This window comes from Aegilops tauschii, chromosome 6, assembly GCF_002575655.3.
Source record: "Aegilops tauschii subsp. strangulata cultivar AL8/78 chromosome 6, Aet v6.0, whole genome shotgun sequence".
NCBI classification, from domain to species: Eukaryota; Viridiplantae; Streptophyta; class Magnoliopsida; order Poales; family Poaceae; genus Aegilops; species Aegilops tauschii.
In genome coordinates, this window is record NC_053040.3 from 484532109 (window position 1) to 484544851 (window position 12743).

The 12743-nt window shown below is 44.9% G+C and overlaps 1 pseudogene; it reads left to right on the plus strand.

Moving 5' to 3' along the window:
- The first annotated feature begins 2219 nt into the window (after positions 1 to 2219).
- LOC109779858 (uncharacterized) lies at positions 2220 to 5987 on the plus strand (annotated as a pseudogene).
- The last annotated feature ends 6756 nt before the right edge of the window (positions 5988 to 12743 follow it).

Here is a 12743-nt window from a genome sequence, read left to right on the forward strand (position 1 = left end):
ATTGCACGTAGCTCCGCCACTGATATTGTCTTTTTTACAAGCTGATGATTTGTTCTCCCTCGGTGGTGTTATGTACATACCATTGGATACAGATTACATTCAGGCAAAGTGCACCAGCGATTTTTTTGCATCTCTTAATTTCTAGTTGCCACACTAGTAGTTTAGTTTGGTGGTTAACAGGCATTTAACCATTCGCCACACTAAATTTTTGCTTTACTTTCTGGGAGTCACGAATTAGATATCTGAAGCCTATATATGTCTCATCCTTTTGCATTCTTTCATTAATCTATAGAAATGCCTAAACTATCTGGTGATAAACAATTTGTGCTAGATAGAGAAACAAATAACTATCATGGCGATGGCTCCTCTTCCTACAATGGATGATTTGATGTTCCCCCTTTCTCTGAGCTACATATATGCATTGTTACAACATGACCATGATTTTTGACCTGTTTACGTTTACGACCGCAAAGTCAATCTTGTGTTCATGTTTTCCTAATTGTGCCAAGTAGGCGTGATTCCGAGGTCGTGTTGGGAACCAACTAGCTTCTCCCTGTGATTTTCTCGTGGGCCTCTTGATTTTCTTTATAAAAAAAAGGAGGATCACCTCTGGCCTCTTGATTTTCTAATGTACTAATCCCCCCTGCATCAATCTATGGGTTATGGTTTTTTTAACATCAGTACAGACACAAGCGCTCATATACACGCGTATACACTCACCCCCTATGAACGCACACACGCACACCCTACCCCTATGAGCACCTCCGAAACACTGAGCCGGCATATCATGTTGAAATTTACGAAGTCATCGTAGTCACCTCGTCGTCGACGGAAACGTCTCCTCACACTGAATGCGCATCGCCGGAAATCCTGAAATAAATCCAGAAATAAATGCGAGCACCAGGATTTGAACCCTGATGGGCTGGGGATACCACAGTCCCTCTAATCATCCAACCACAGGTTGTTCGCATCATGGACTATGGTTGAAGTGTTTATATGCATCTCCCTTGCCACTGTACTGAAATTTGAGATCTACATGTTTTTTCCACTTCTAGCTACAATTCCATCACCTGTCCTTGAAGCAGAACAGGTTGCTCAGTTGATCCTGGCCGTGAAACTAAACATGACATGGTATTCTCAATGCAATTGCCAAACTGCACTCTAAGAACATGACTTATAGGGCTTGCATTCTCCATTTTCAGCACTTGCACATGCATCCATCTCCTCCTCAACGACCACCAAAAGGGCCTCCAGCCGCTGCCGCCATCACGCCGTTGGAGCTACAGTTGCTCGCGTAGGGCGTGGGCAGTGAGCTGCGGTGGCTCGCGGAGGCATCAGGGAGGTGAGGGAGATCTGAGCCGGCGCGTGCTGACTGCTGACATGAACGAGTACCGACGACAAGCTGTGGGGGCATTAGCGAGGCGACGGTGAGCTACGGTTGCTCGCACAGGCGTGGGAGAGCTAGGGCGACGAGTTTCCATGCTCACACATGCATCAGTGAGCTACGGTGGCGACAAGGACGAGCACTTCAGAGCAATCCTACCCCAACCATTCCACATGCATCAGATAAGGTTGAGTGTCGCCGTCGGTCCGCGTCGTCTTCGGTGGCCTTAGGGCATGGCGGCGAGGTGGATCTCGGCCCTTGCCAGTGGGAGGGCTCTCTTTTCAGTTGTTTCTTCGCGTTTGTTAGGGTTTGTGTCCTGCTCGGGAAGACGAGCCGCGGCGGATCCCTGAAGATGGAATAAGGTTCTTCCCGCCTAGCCCCCGTCCCGATGGTGTGTATAGCATCATCGGTGGGCGTGCGGAGGTGTGTCTCTGAGGGATCTGTCCTTGGTGGATTTGCTCGGATCTCGTCGTAATTTGTTTGCCTTCATGTGTTTTTAGTTGGATCCTTTCGATCTACGCTACTCTTCATCGCGACGGTTGTTGTTCCGCGGCGCTGGTCTTATGGGGCCTTAGCACGATGACTTTCCGACTGTCTACTACAACAAGTTTTGCCTGACTCCAGCGAGGGAAGGGTAATGACGGCGGCGCGCCTTCGGCCCGCTTCAATGTTTGTAGTCGCCGCTAGGTGGTCTACGGATCTGGATGAATAGGAAATGAAAAAAAGAAAAACAATGGAAAAGGAAAAACGGCATGATGGGGTTTCTGCGAAGCCAACCTCGTATTGAAAGTGGCAAATACCCGATTTTCTCAAAAAAAAAAAAAACTGGGCCGATCTAAAATAATTTGGTTCGGCCCTAACAATTTCGTGGGTTTCTCTCGTCGCCATCAGCGCCGCCGCCGCCGACCTCCTCCTCGTCGCCGGCCGTCACGATTCGCCTTACCTTACGCACGCCCGGTCTCTGAAATTCTCGACAGGGACAACCGAAGTATCCTTCCGTCCATGGAAGCAGCAGCCCCCTTCGCCGCGCTGAGGGTCTACGGGCCGAGCAACTTCAGGGACGAGGAGCTCGTCTTCAACAGCGGGGAGATAGGGAGGCTACAGTCGGAGCTTCTCGCCAAGATCCAGAGCTGCTACGGCCGGGCGAGGCAGCTCCCCGGGGTCTTCGACGCCGGCTTCTGCTTTGGCCTCCTCGACCCCGTCTCCAACATCGTCGCCGGCGCCTCCATCGCCCGCGCCGCCGTCGACGCCAAGGAGGAGGCGGAGGAGGAGCGTTCTCTCCCGGGGGCGCGGCTGGGCGAGCCAGATCTGATCGGGGACATGAACCGGCGGTCGTTCCATGGCCTCGTCGCCTTCCTGACCGCCCTCTTCCCCCACCTCACCAACGCCATGGCCATCTGGTACCTCAACGAGGCCCGGCTGGATCCCCTCGTCGCCGCCCACCTCATCATCAAGCGCCGCGGCATGGAGCGGAGCTTTGGGTTCGCGTCAGACACCACCGCGGCCGCCGTCGAGACCGCCCTAAGATGCGCCGCGGCCTCCGCCCAGCACCCCAATCCCAGCCAGTTCGCGCTAGGGTGGAAGTTGCTTTCGCACTCTGATCTCAACAATGTCGCCGCCGTGCTGCCATCGTCGGCCAATTCCGATCACTCTGACGAGTCCTTTGCCACTGCCATTGCCATGGTAGACAATGCCCTGCTCAAGGAACCATCCCTCTCAGCCCACCTCAGTTTTCAGCCTGGAGAAATCATGGGAGCTCGCCTCTGCTCGCCTCCTTGACCTCAGTCCAGACCTCTCTCCCATCGTCTTGGAGAAGAAGGTGTTTCTTGAGCGGGCAGCCGTCTGGCGTATGCTTCTCACCACCATCCATGGATACTATCTTCAGGCACTGGCTAGGCTGCCCAAGGACAAGCTGCAATCTCACTACCACCACAGCTTGCTTCAGGCCGGGCACTGCTACGGCCCGCTGGATCCGGTCGGCAACATCATCCTCAACACCATCTGGTATAACCGAGCCTACCCTCCAGCGAAGAATGTCGAGATATCGGCGATTAGCACCAGAGGCCTTCTGCGGATCGCTGTCCGATCCTTATATGGTCTTGTTTCCTTTCTCTGCACCCGGTGTGCCGCGACACACCTCACACCTGATGAAGCAATTCGACGACTGCAGGCTGTCGGTGCTGATCTCCGACTCGCTGATCCAAACCTCCTAGTTGATGATGATAATAATGATGATGATATGGTGGTATCTGCCACTGTCGAACAAGCCTACACTGCTGCGGCTGCAGCAGCTCGACACCCTGAGCCTCATGACCAGGTAGAGCTTCTCAGGCCGTCTAATTCAGTGTCGCGGATGGCCTCCGACCGTCTCATGGGTGATGCCGTGCTCTCCCATGAGGATGCTGAGCACCTCTCTGAATCCTTGATGTATTCCTGCATGTTATCAGAACACCAGCAGCAGCCAGAAACAAAGATCAAGGTTCTAGACCGGTGGGCTCACATAAGGGTGCAACATCGGATTAACAAGTTCTGGGACCAGCATGCTAGGCTCGTCGGAATGGCGAAATCTGCAATGGACTCATACAGCAATGAACTCGGGGTTGGTTCCTTCTCTTTAAGACTTTGCTCTCTCTGCAAAACAATCCATGTTTCCAGTTAACCTTTCTTTTGTCTTACTGATTCAAGGTACCAAGTTACAAGCTTCATGTTATCTGCGGTGCCAATGAGTATGTTGATGGTCCTGTGTGCACAAGGCCTGGCAAAGGCTACTACCGTTGCTCCCACATCAACTTCCTTGCTGCCCAATCTGCTGCTACACCTCCGACGCTCTTCTTTGCTGAATGTGCCAATGATGGCACAGAGGTGCGCTTGTGCTGCCCTGTGCGTGTGCTGCCTCCAGGCACTGGTATGTTGCTGTTTTGCCCTTGCTAGTAATGTTCTCCATCAATCAGATATATAGTTCCTTGTCTTGTATCAAGCTGATAAGTCAGGCACCTATTTGCCATGTCCGTCTTTAGAGGTATGTATGCTACGAGTAATGATTCATTCTGCACCAGAGGTGGAAGAATCGTCCTGACAGATTACTGAACACAATGGGTAATTACTGAAGTGAGTTGGTAGAAGTTAAAAATAATAATCAAGAAAATGCCAAAAGGCAAGATGTCTAACCAAAAATAACACCAACTCTGTTTCCACATGCTGGAGCCTCTGGAGATTCAAAACAGAGCAAACCAAATAATGGAATAGCAGACGCTCAGTTCAGCGGCACAGTTCAGTACTAGTAGATAATTATAAAAGGTGAAAACCAAGCTTTAGCACCCGAGCTATTGCCGTGGTCCTTTTTTTGACGGAAGAAAATAATCATGTTCATATTCATACTAGGTGATCCCATTGGGATCTGTATTCTGTAAGACAATGCCAACTGAAAAATCTGAAGTATCCTTTCTTTCTGAAGACGGATTATCACTACTGCACCCTATGTGAACTTTGTTTCTAGAAGAAAGCCATCGTCAAGCACTGTATTATGTACACACCATAGGTATTATAAGTCGTCATCCCTATAAAGTACTGTTATGTGTGACACCACATGTTTTAGCTCATCCTCTGTACAGCATGAGGTTTCCGATTCAGTCACCAAGCAGCATAGGCTTCTTTATAAGATACCACCTTCAGAATACACCTTTAACAAAGTGTTCAATGAACTCTGCAAGTGTAAGTATATTTCAGTCTTATAGGACGACAATATTAGCAGCTCTATCATCATCCAATGAACGCTGCTACCCACCACCCAACCATCTACGCCGCTCACGGCTCACCCCTTGCTCCCTGAGCGCCATGAATTACAAAGATTTTCTGACACGAACAGTGTAGAAAGGCTTCCTGATTTGCTCCCTTATCGATGACTAATTGCTGTGCATGAATGTATAAGTAAATTTCTGTTCACTCTACCATCCAAAACTAACTATAAATAACATGATGTCTCTGTATATTTGCATGGCAGAACAAGTCCGTTGCATGTACTGTGAGTACCATGGGAGTAGGATTGTACACCCAACAAGGGTGAGCTTCCGTGGGCGCAACATCGAGTTTGAGAAGATGCTGTGTGGAGAAGGAGTGTATTCAAAGTCATTCACCAACAATGGGATCATCGCACACAGCCGCGAGGCAAGTGACTGTGTAGGTGCTGTGGTTGACGACTGCATCTACGACGTCTACCGACGTGACGATACACCTATAAAGGCAGAGGACTTTGTACGTATGTCAGATGCTAATGTGGTGTTTGACTGATTGAAGAGCTCGTGCCATTTGCCAATGCAAGCAGCAAAGGTGAGTTGCATGAATGATAGATGCCAGCCTTTGTATTTGCTAGCTAGCTAGAGAGACAGAGAGAAATTTAACCACCACTTTACTTAGTGCCATGCAAAATGTTTCTTGCAGTTCATCAAGGGATGCCTTGTGTTGTTTTCGTATCAGGGTTCCCGCTTCTTTAATGAGATATTGGTCCAAGAAAGATGCATGGGTCTTTTGCTGTCATGCAAACTTTATGTTACTCACTGGCTATATACTGATATCATACTGTCAAAAAACGTCTTATATTAAGTTACGGAGGGAGTACATGCTTTATGTTCATCTGCAGTACTATACTATGCAATTTAATTGGAGTGTCGGGTTCATGGAGACGTTGCAAGTTCTTGTCAAGGTAAAGAAACGAAAAACAGAGAAAGTTCATGTCTCAAGTTTGGTATCTAGCTGGTGCGCTCACTTAAGCTCTTGTGAGCCATAAGACCTCTTACCACGGCAAGTCCCTGCGAAATAATTTTGGTAGAGAGAAAAAGTGGCGCGCAACTGTCTTTAGAGAAGAGAAGCACGAGCGGGCGACCCAATCTTTACGGCGTGGGATTGATGAATGAAGGGATAATTGTCGCTCCCTCTTCATGGTGTAGGACCAATGAATGGAGGGACAACTATCGCCCCCTCTTCACGACGTAGGATCGATGAACGGAGGGATAACTAGTTGCAAGTTGCCAAAAAAGAGAGATGGTGGCCCAACGAGGAGGATGCCAACCATAGCATGCAATCCGAGTTCAAGACGTGGAGCACGGGATTGATGCAATCTTTGCAAGGGAAATCACGAACACTAACCCACACAACCACCCTTAAGTTGTGGAGCACAAATTATGAGCAACTCCACATGGAATCTCGAGAATAAGGGTAGCAATAAGTCTCCAATCTCATGATGAGTCTTATGTCTTTGTCTATCTATACCAATATAAAAAGACCCAAAAAGGCAGATTCAATTAATCTCGGCCATCAAACCATGTCAATCCAACGACCTAGATTGCTCCAATGGTGAGCTCTCAACATGTTGAGCGTGCAATTGATAGCATACCAAATATTAACATATATATTAATCTCATAATTAACACGTAATTGATATCCTACCTAATATCAACGTGCAGTTAATTTTCTCCCTAATATCAACGTGCATTGCACGTGCTCATTTACTAGTTAATAGAAATACCAAAAGTCCTCTACGAATGGATGCACTAATCTATTTATATTGGGGACACCCTCCAATATGTGTGAAAAGCTAACTAACTTCGAGAACCAACATAGTGTGAAAATCGAACTAGCTTAGGTGTGAAACCAAACCAGCTTAGGGAATTGATGAGGTAACTTCTAGAATTCTCTTGTAAGGTGTAGTTAGCTTATTTCATCATCAAATATTGTTTCGTCGGAGTCGGGACATTATTTTTTTAGCAGCAAACTTGTTTCCCCCTAACTCCTAGCTATGTTTATTCGAAATAAAACATTGTTTCTTCATGGGCTGAGATGTTGCAGGCCCTCTTTGACATTGCACCTGATCATATATTTGCTCGTGTGACTTCTTGTGATTGATCTATTGATGATTGGTGTAGTGTGAATGGTTGTGATATCATCCTCATCATCTCTCTCTTGAAAAGGAGTTGTCCTCAACTCTAAAGGGCCAAGGTATAAGAAAAGATCAAAGACGTTGAAGGTTGGGCTAACACGATAATCTTCTAGAAAATCAATCTTGTAGGCATTGTCATTTATCTTCTCAAGCACCTTGAATAGGCCATCACTGTGAGCGACAACTTGCACTTGCATTGCTCAGGAAAATGGTCCTTCAGTAGATGTATCCATACCAAATTTCCTTGCTCAACAACATCCTCTTCCCTTTGCCTTCTCATGAAGTTGCTTGCCTAAATCAACATTCTTACTTGCAAAGTTGGTTCGTTCTCAAAACAGGAAATGGAAAAAGATCAGCAATAGGTTTTAACCCATAAACAAGCTCAAAAGGGTAAAAATTAGTGGTTGAATTTACCGCCATGTTATATGCAAACTCCACTTGAGGTAGACACTCATCCCAGATCTCCAAATTCTTCTTTAGGACAGCTCTTAGCATCATGGACAATGTTCAATTTACAAATTCGGTTTGTTTATCAATTTGTGGGTGGCATGCCGTGGAAAATAGGTTCCTTCTTCCAAGTTTCCCCACAAAGGTCCCCTAAAGTAGCTCAAGAACTTAGTGTCCCGATTTAAAACAACTAGATAACACCCATCGCGCTGCTGTGGAAATTTTTAGAAATAAACTTATCAAAAATAAATTAAAATATATGAGAATAGTACTGCACCATAGTCAACCTAGAGGTAAATGGAGGTGGATGCATGTTATATTGTCTTGTGACATTCAAGCTCAATTATTTACTATTGCAAAATAAAAAAATAAAATTAAAATTAATGACGTGGATGACTTTCATGTGCTTGATGATGTGGAAGGCTTGCATGTGGTGGAAAGTGAAAAATGGAAAGTTGAATGGTTCCATGACGCTTGATGATATGGAGAGCATGCATGTGGTGAAAAGTGAAACGTTGATTGGTTGCAAGCGTTTGCTGATGTGGATGACTTGCATGTACATTTAAATGGGAGGTAACATGTGTGGGGAATATGTGATGAGGTGGATAGTTTGCATGTTAAGATAAATAAAATAGTGAGAACGAACTCCTTAGATATATAAGATGTGTGTGCGGTACTCCATATAGTCACATAACTTCCCTAAAGAATAATTCAACAATGTGTGAAGCATCCTCACTCTTCGACATGGGATAAAATGTGTCATCAATATCTATATACCAATATAAAAAGACTTAAAGAGGCAGATCCAACTAATCTCGGCCATCAAATCTTGTTAATCTAATGACTTAGATTACTCCAATAGCGAGCGCTCAACATGTTTAGCATGTAATTAATATCATACCAAATTAATATGAGCGAGAATCACATATAGTTAACATGTAATTAATATCATACCAAATTAATATGAGCGAGAATCACATATAGTTAACATGCAATTAATATCTTCCCTAATATGAGCATGCAATTAATATTCTAATAAATACCAACATGCATTGCAAGTACACATTTACTAGTTTTACTAAAAAGATCAACTACCACAAACACGGGGCTAAGAGGGAGTCACTCTCGCTCTTAGTCTGTGATAAGTCAAGAACAAAATCCATAAAAATATACTCGCATAGAACACCTGAGAGTTCAAACGGAACTTAGCTTTGTAAAAAATCCCCGCATTGCCACATGTAGCACTCCATGTCACGCGCCATTCTTGGCCAAAATAAGTGGTCAACCAGCACACTCCCAGTTTTCTTCATCATGCACATTGATTATGATATGAATGCTTGCAAACTTTTATCACCACAAGGTTGAGAGGATTTTAAATATGAAAAATAAAGCCATCAACTCAAATAATCCAAATGAGAGGATTTAAAATATGAAAATAAGTCATCAATTAGGCGTTCCATGGAGGTTGTTTGAATTTGGATGGTTTTCCCCAAATACTAAATGCCCTCGAGAAAAATGGAGAGATTAGAGAGGATCATCATAATACCAGGGTGTAAAGGATGTGTGGCTATGAACTTTGAGAAAGCATGAGACGATTCAATTTGAAATGGAGATACGAGCCAAGGAAGCTCAACTGACATCGTGATCACACGCGGTGGAAGGAATATGCCAAAAGATATAGGAAGTGTGTTGAACAGGGACAAGTGAGCGAGGTCGGCCAGAGATAAAGGATTTTGTTCTTCTGAATTCAGATCGGTTTTGTTGCCAAGTAGGAGAGAGAGGAGCACGATAAGTTAATGCCAACAGGTTTTGTTAGGGTAGGATTATTGTTGTGGTGAAGCTAATATACAACCAGTACAATGATAAGTCGAATGCAGACTTCTCTTTAATAGTAGAGATGAGAGTTGATATCAATGGTGATTCATCAACTATTCCCATATCTTTATTTTGTCTCGCTAAAAAATAACAAGGCAAGTAACAAACTAAGTGGCCATAATAGTGAAGATTTCTTAAGGAACTAATTTAACAACTTCCTAAAGTATCTAAGTGAAGCACAACAAAGCTAAAAAATCATGACTAGGCGTATCCATCGATGGAGGGTATAAGGCCATACATCAAGCATGATGCATGTTGGCTTAGCTGAAACCTAGATGAGTACAATGCTAGAACTGAGATGTAAAGAGGGCTAATTACATCTATTATCGTAATTTGCCCAATTAAACGATAATATATGTAACATTTATATAAAAATGAGTTACCTTGTCTTTAACACAAATGTGTTCATGTGGTTTTACATGAGAAAGGTCATATATCACTAGTAGAAAAACGACCTTATGTGAGCCCCATTAGTCCCGGTTTGGAAACGGACTGGTACTAATGTGACCATTAGTGCCGGTTCCAACGGCTAGGGGGCGGGCATCATTAGTCCCAGTTCATGTTGAACCTCTAGTACCGGTTCGTGACACGAACCGGGACTAAAGGGGTGGTGGCAGTCTGGTGTCAGGCTGGGGGCCCACGGGCACATTTAGTCCCGGTTCGTGTCACGAACCGGGACTAGAGGTGCACCTTTAGTCCCGGTTTGTATAACCAACCAGGACTAAAGGCTCCTATATATAAACCCGTCGTCGAGCCCGAGCCCTCTGTTCTTCCCCTTTCCTCTCCTCTCTGTTCTTCCCCTCTTGCTCGAGCTCATCCTCCATTTTTGCAAAAAATTGTCAAGATTTGAAGGCATCCCATCCATCCAAGTGTTCACAAAGGTTAGCAACTTTGTCCTTTCATCTCTCATTGCTAGATTAGCTCTTGCAATGCTCTATAAGTATATTGTTGTGGGTTTTAGTTTGGGAGTATTTATATGTGGGAGTTTATTTGATTTATATGCAATTTGAGCTCAAATTTACTTCTTAGTTTGCATGTGTAGGTGTGGTTTACTTAGTGCCTTCCCGTCCCCGTCCTAACCACCGTCGATCGCCTGCACCGTCCCGTCGCCGGCACCACCTTGGTGAGCCTCTTGTAATTCTTATCCTTCTTATAAAAAGAAAATCATGTTTGTGTGATTTAGATAGTTACTTGTATAATTTTCTTACCCATACGTTGTTTGTTATACATAGTGGCATGGTTTTGATATTCCTCCCCGTCGGCCCTCGTCCGGTTTATGATTCGGATGTGGTATATTCTCTTTTATAACTATTTGTTGCATTTCGTGTTTATGACAATTATGCCCATCAAGTTGAAATAGATATTTTTATCTAGGAGGTATGTGAACCAGAAATTGCAACTGACCCTCTTGTCGAGAAGTTAAATTTAGTTGAAAAAGAAAACGAGTATTTGAAGAAAAAATTGAAAATAATTGAAGAAGAGAAGATGAAACTGGAGTTGTATGTTGCCGATGTCGTCGATGATCACAAGATCAAGATGGATGAAATGCGCTTGAAGATTAGAAAGACTAAAAAATATGCCGTTAATCAAGAGGCTTGGTATCACTATGCTGTTGGATCAATTGTTACCTTAGTTGCGATCTTGATCGCATTTGTTGTTGCATTTAAATGCTTTAGCTATAGAGTTTGTATGTTGTTTTATGAGAATAAGTGTGTATGAACTTGTATTGATTTGGTCTTTTCGGTGTTGTGTAATGAAGATGAGCCAGCAATGGATGTACGATGATCGATGCTCTCCCCAGTTCATTAATGGCGTGCATACTTTTCTGCTTGCGGCTGAGGCAAACAAGTGGCCGGATGGTTTTATGTGTTGTCCATGTTCTGTCTGTAAGAATGATCACAATTACTCTAACTCAAGAACCATTCACGTCCACCTGTTTGAGTCCGGTTTCATGTCCGTCTATAACCGTTGGACCAAGCACGGAGAAAGAGGGGTTCTAATGGAAGAGAATGAAGAAGAAGAGGATGACCACAACTATCCTGGCCAAGGGTTCCCTGAATACGATGGTACAACAATGGGGGAAGAAGCTGAAGAAGAGGCATCAGATGAGCCCGCTGATGATCTTGGTCGGGCCATTGCCAATGCAAAGAGAAACCGCACACGTGAGAAGGAGAATCTGAAGTTGTAGCACATGTTAGAGGATCACAAGAACTTGTTGTACCCAAATTGCGAAGATGACAAGAAATAGCTGGGCACCACACTAGAATTGCTGCAATGGAAGGCAGGGAATGGTGTATCTGACAAGGGATTTGAAAAGTTGCTGATAATGTTAAAGAAGATGCTTCCAAAGGACAACGAATTGCTCGACAGTACGTACGAAGCAAAGAAGGCTGTCTGCCCTCTAGGATTAGAGGTACAGAAGATACATGCATGCCCTAATGACTGCATCCTCTACCGCGGTGAGTACGAGGATTTGAAAGCATGCCCGGTATGCGGTGCATTGCGCTATAAGATCAGTCGCGATGACCGTGGTGATGTTGAGGGCGAGCGCCCCAGGAAGAAGATTCCTGCCAAGGTGATGTGGTATGCTCCTATAACACCACGGTTGAAACGTCTGTTCCAAAACAAAGAGCATGCCTAGTTGATGCGATGGCACAAAGAAGACCATAAGAAAGACGGGAAGTTAAGAGTACCCGCTGACGGGTCGCAGTGGAGAAAAATCGAGAGAAAGTTGGATGACTTTGCAGATGACGCAAGGAACATATGGTTTGGTTAAAGTGCAGATGGCATTAATCCTTTTGGGGAGCAGAGCAGAAATCATAGCACCTGGCCTGTGACTCTATGTATGTATAACCTTCCTCCTTGGTTGTGCATGAAGCGGAAGTTCATTATGATGCCAGTGCTCATCCAAGGCCCTAAGCAACCCGGCAACGACATTGATGTGTACCTAAGGCCATTAGTTGAAGAACTCTTACAGTTGTGGAATGAAAAAGGTGTACGTGCGTGGGATGAGCACAAACAGGAGGAATTTGACGTACATGCGTTGTTGTTTGTAACCATCAATGATTGGCCTGCTCTCAGTAACCTTTCAGGACAGACAAACAA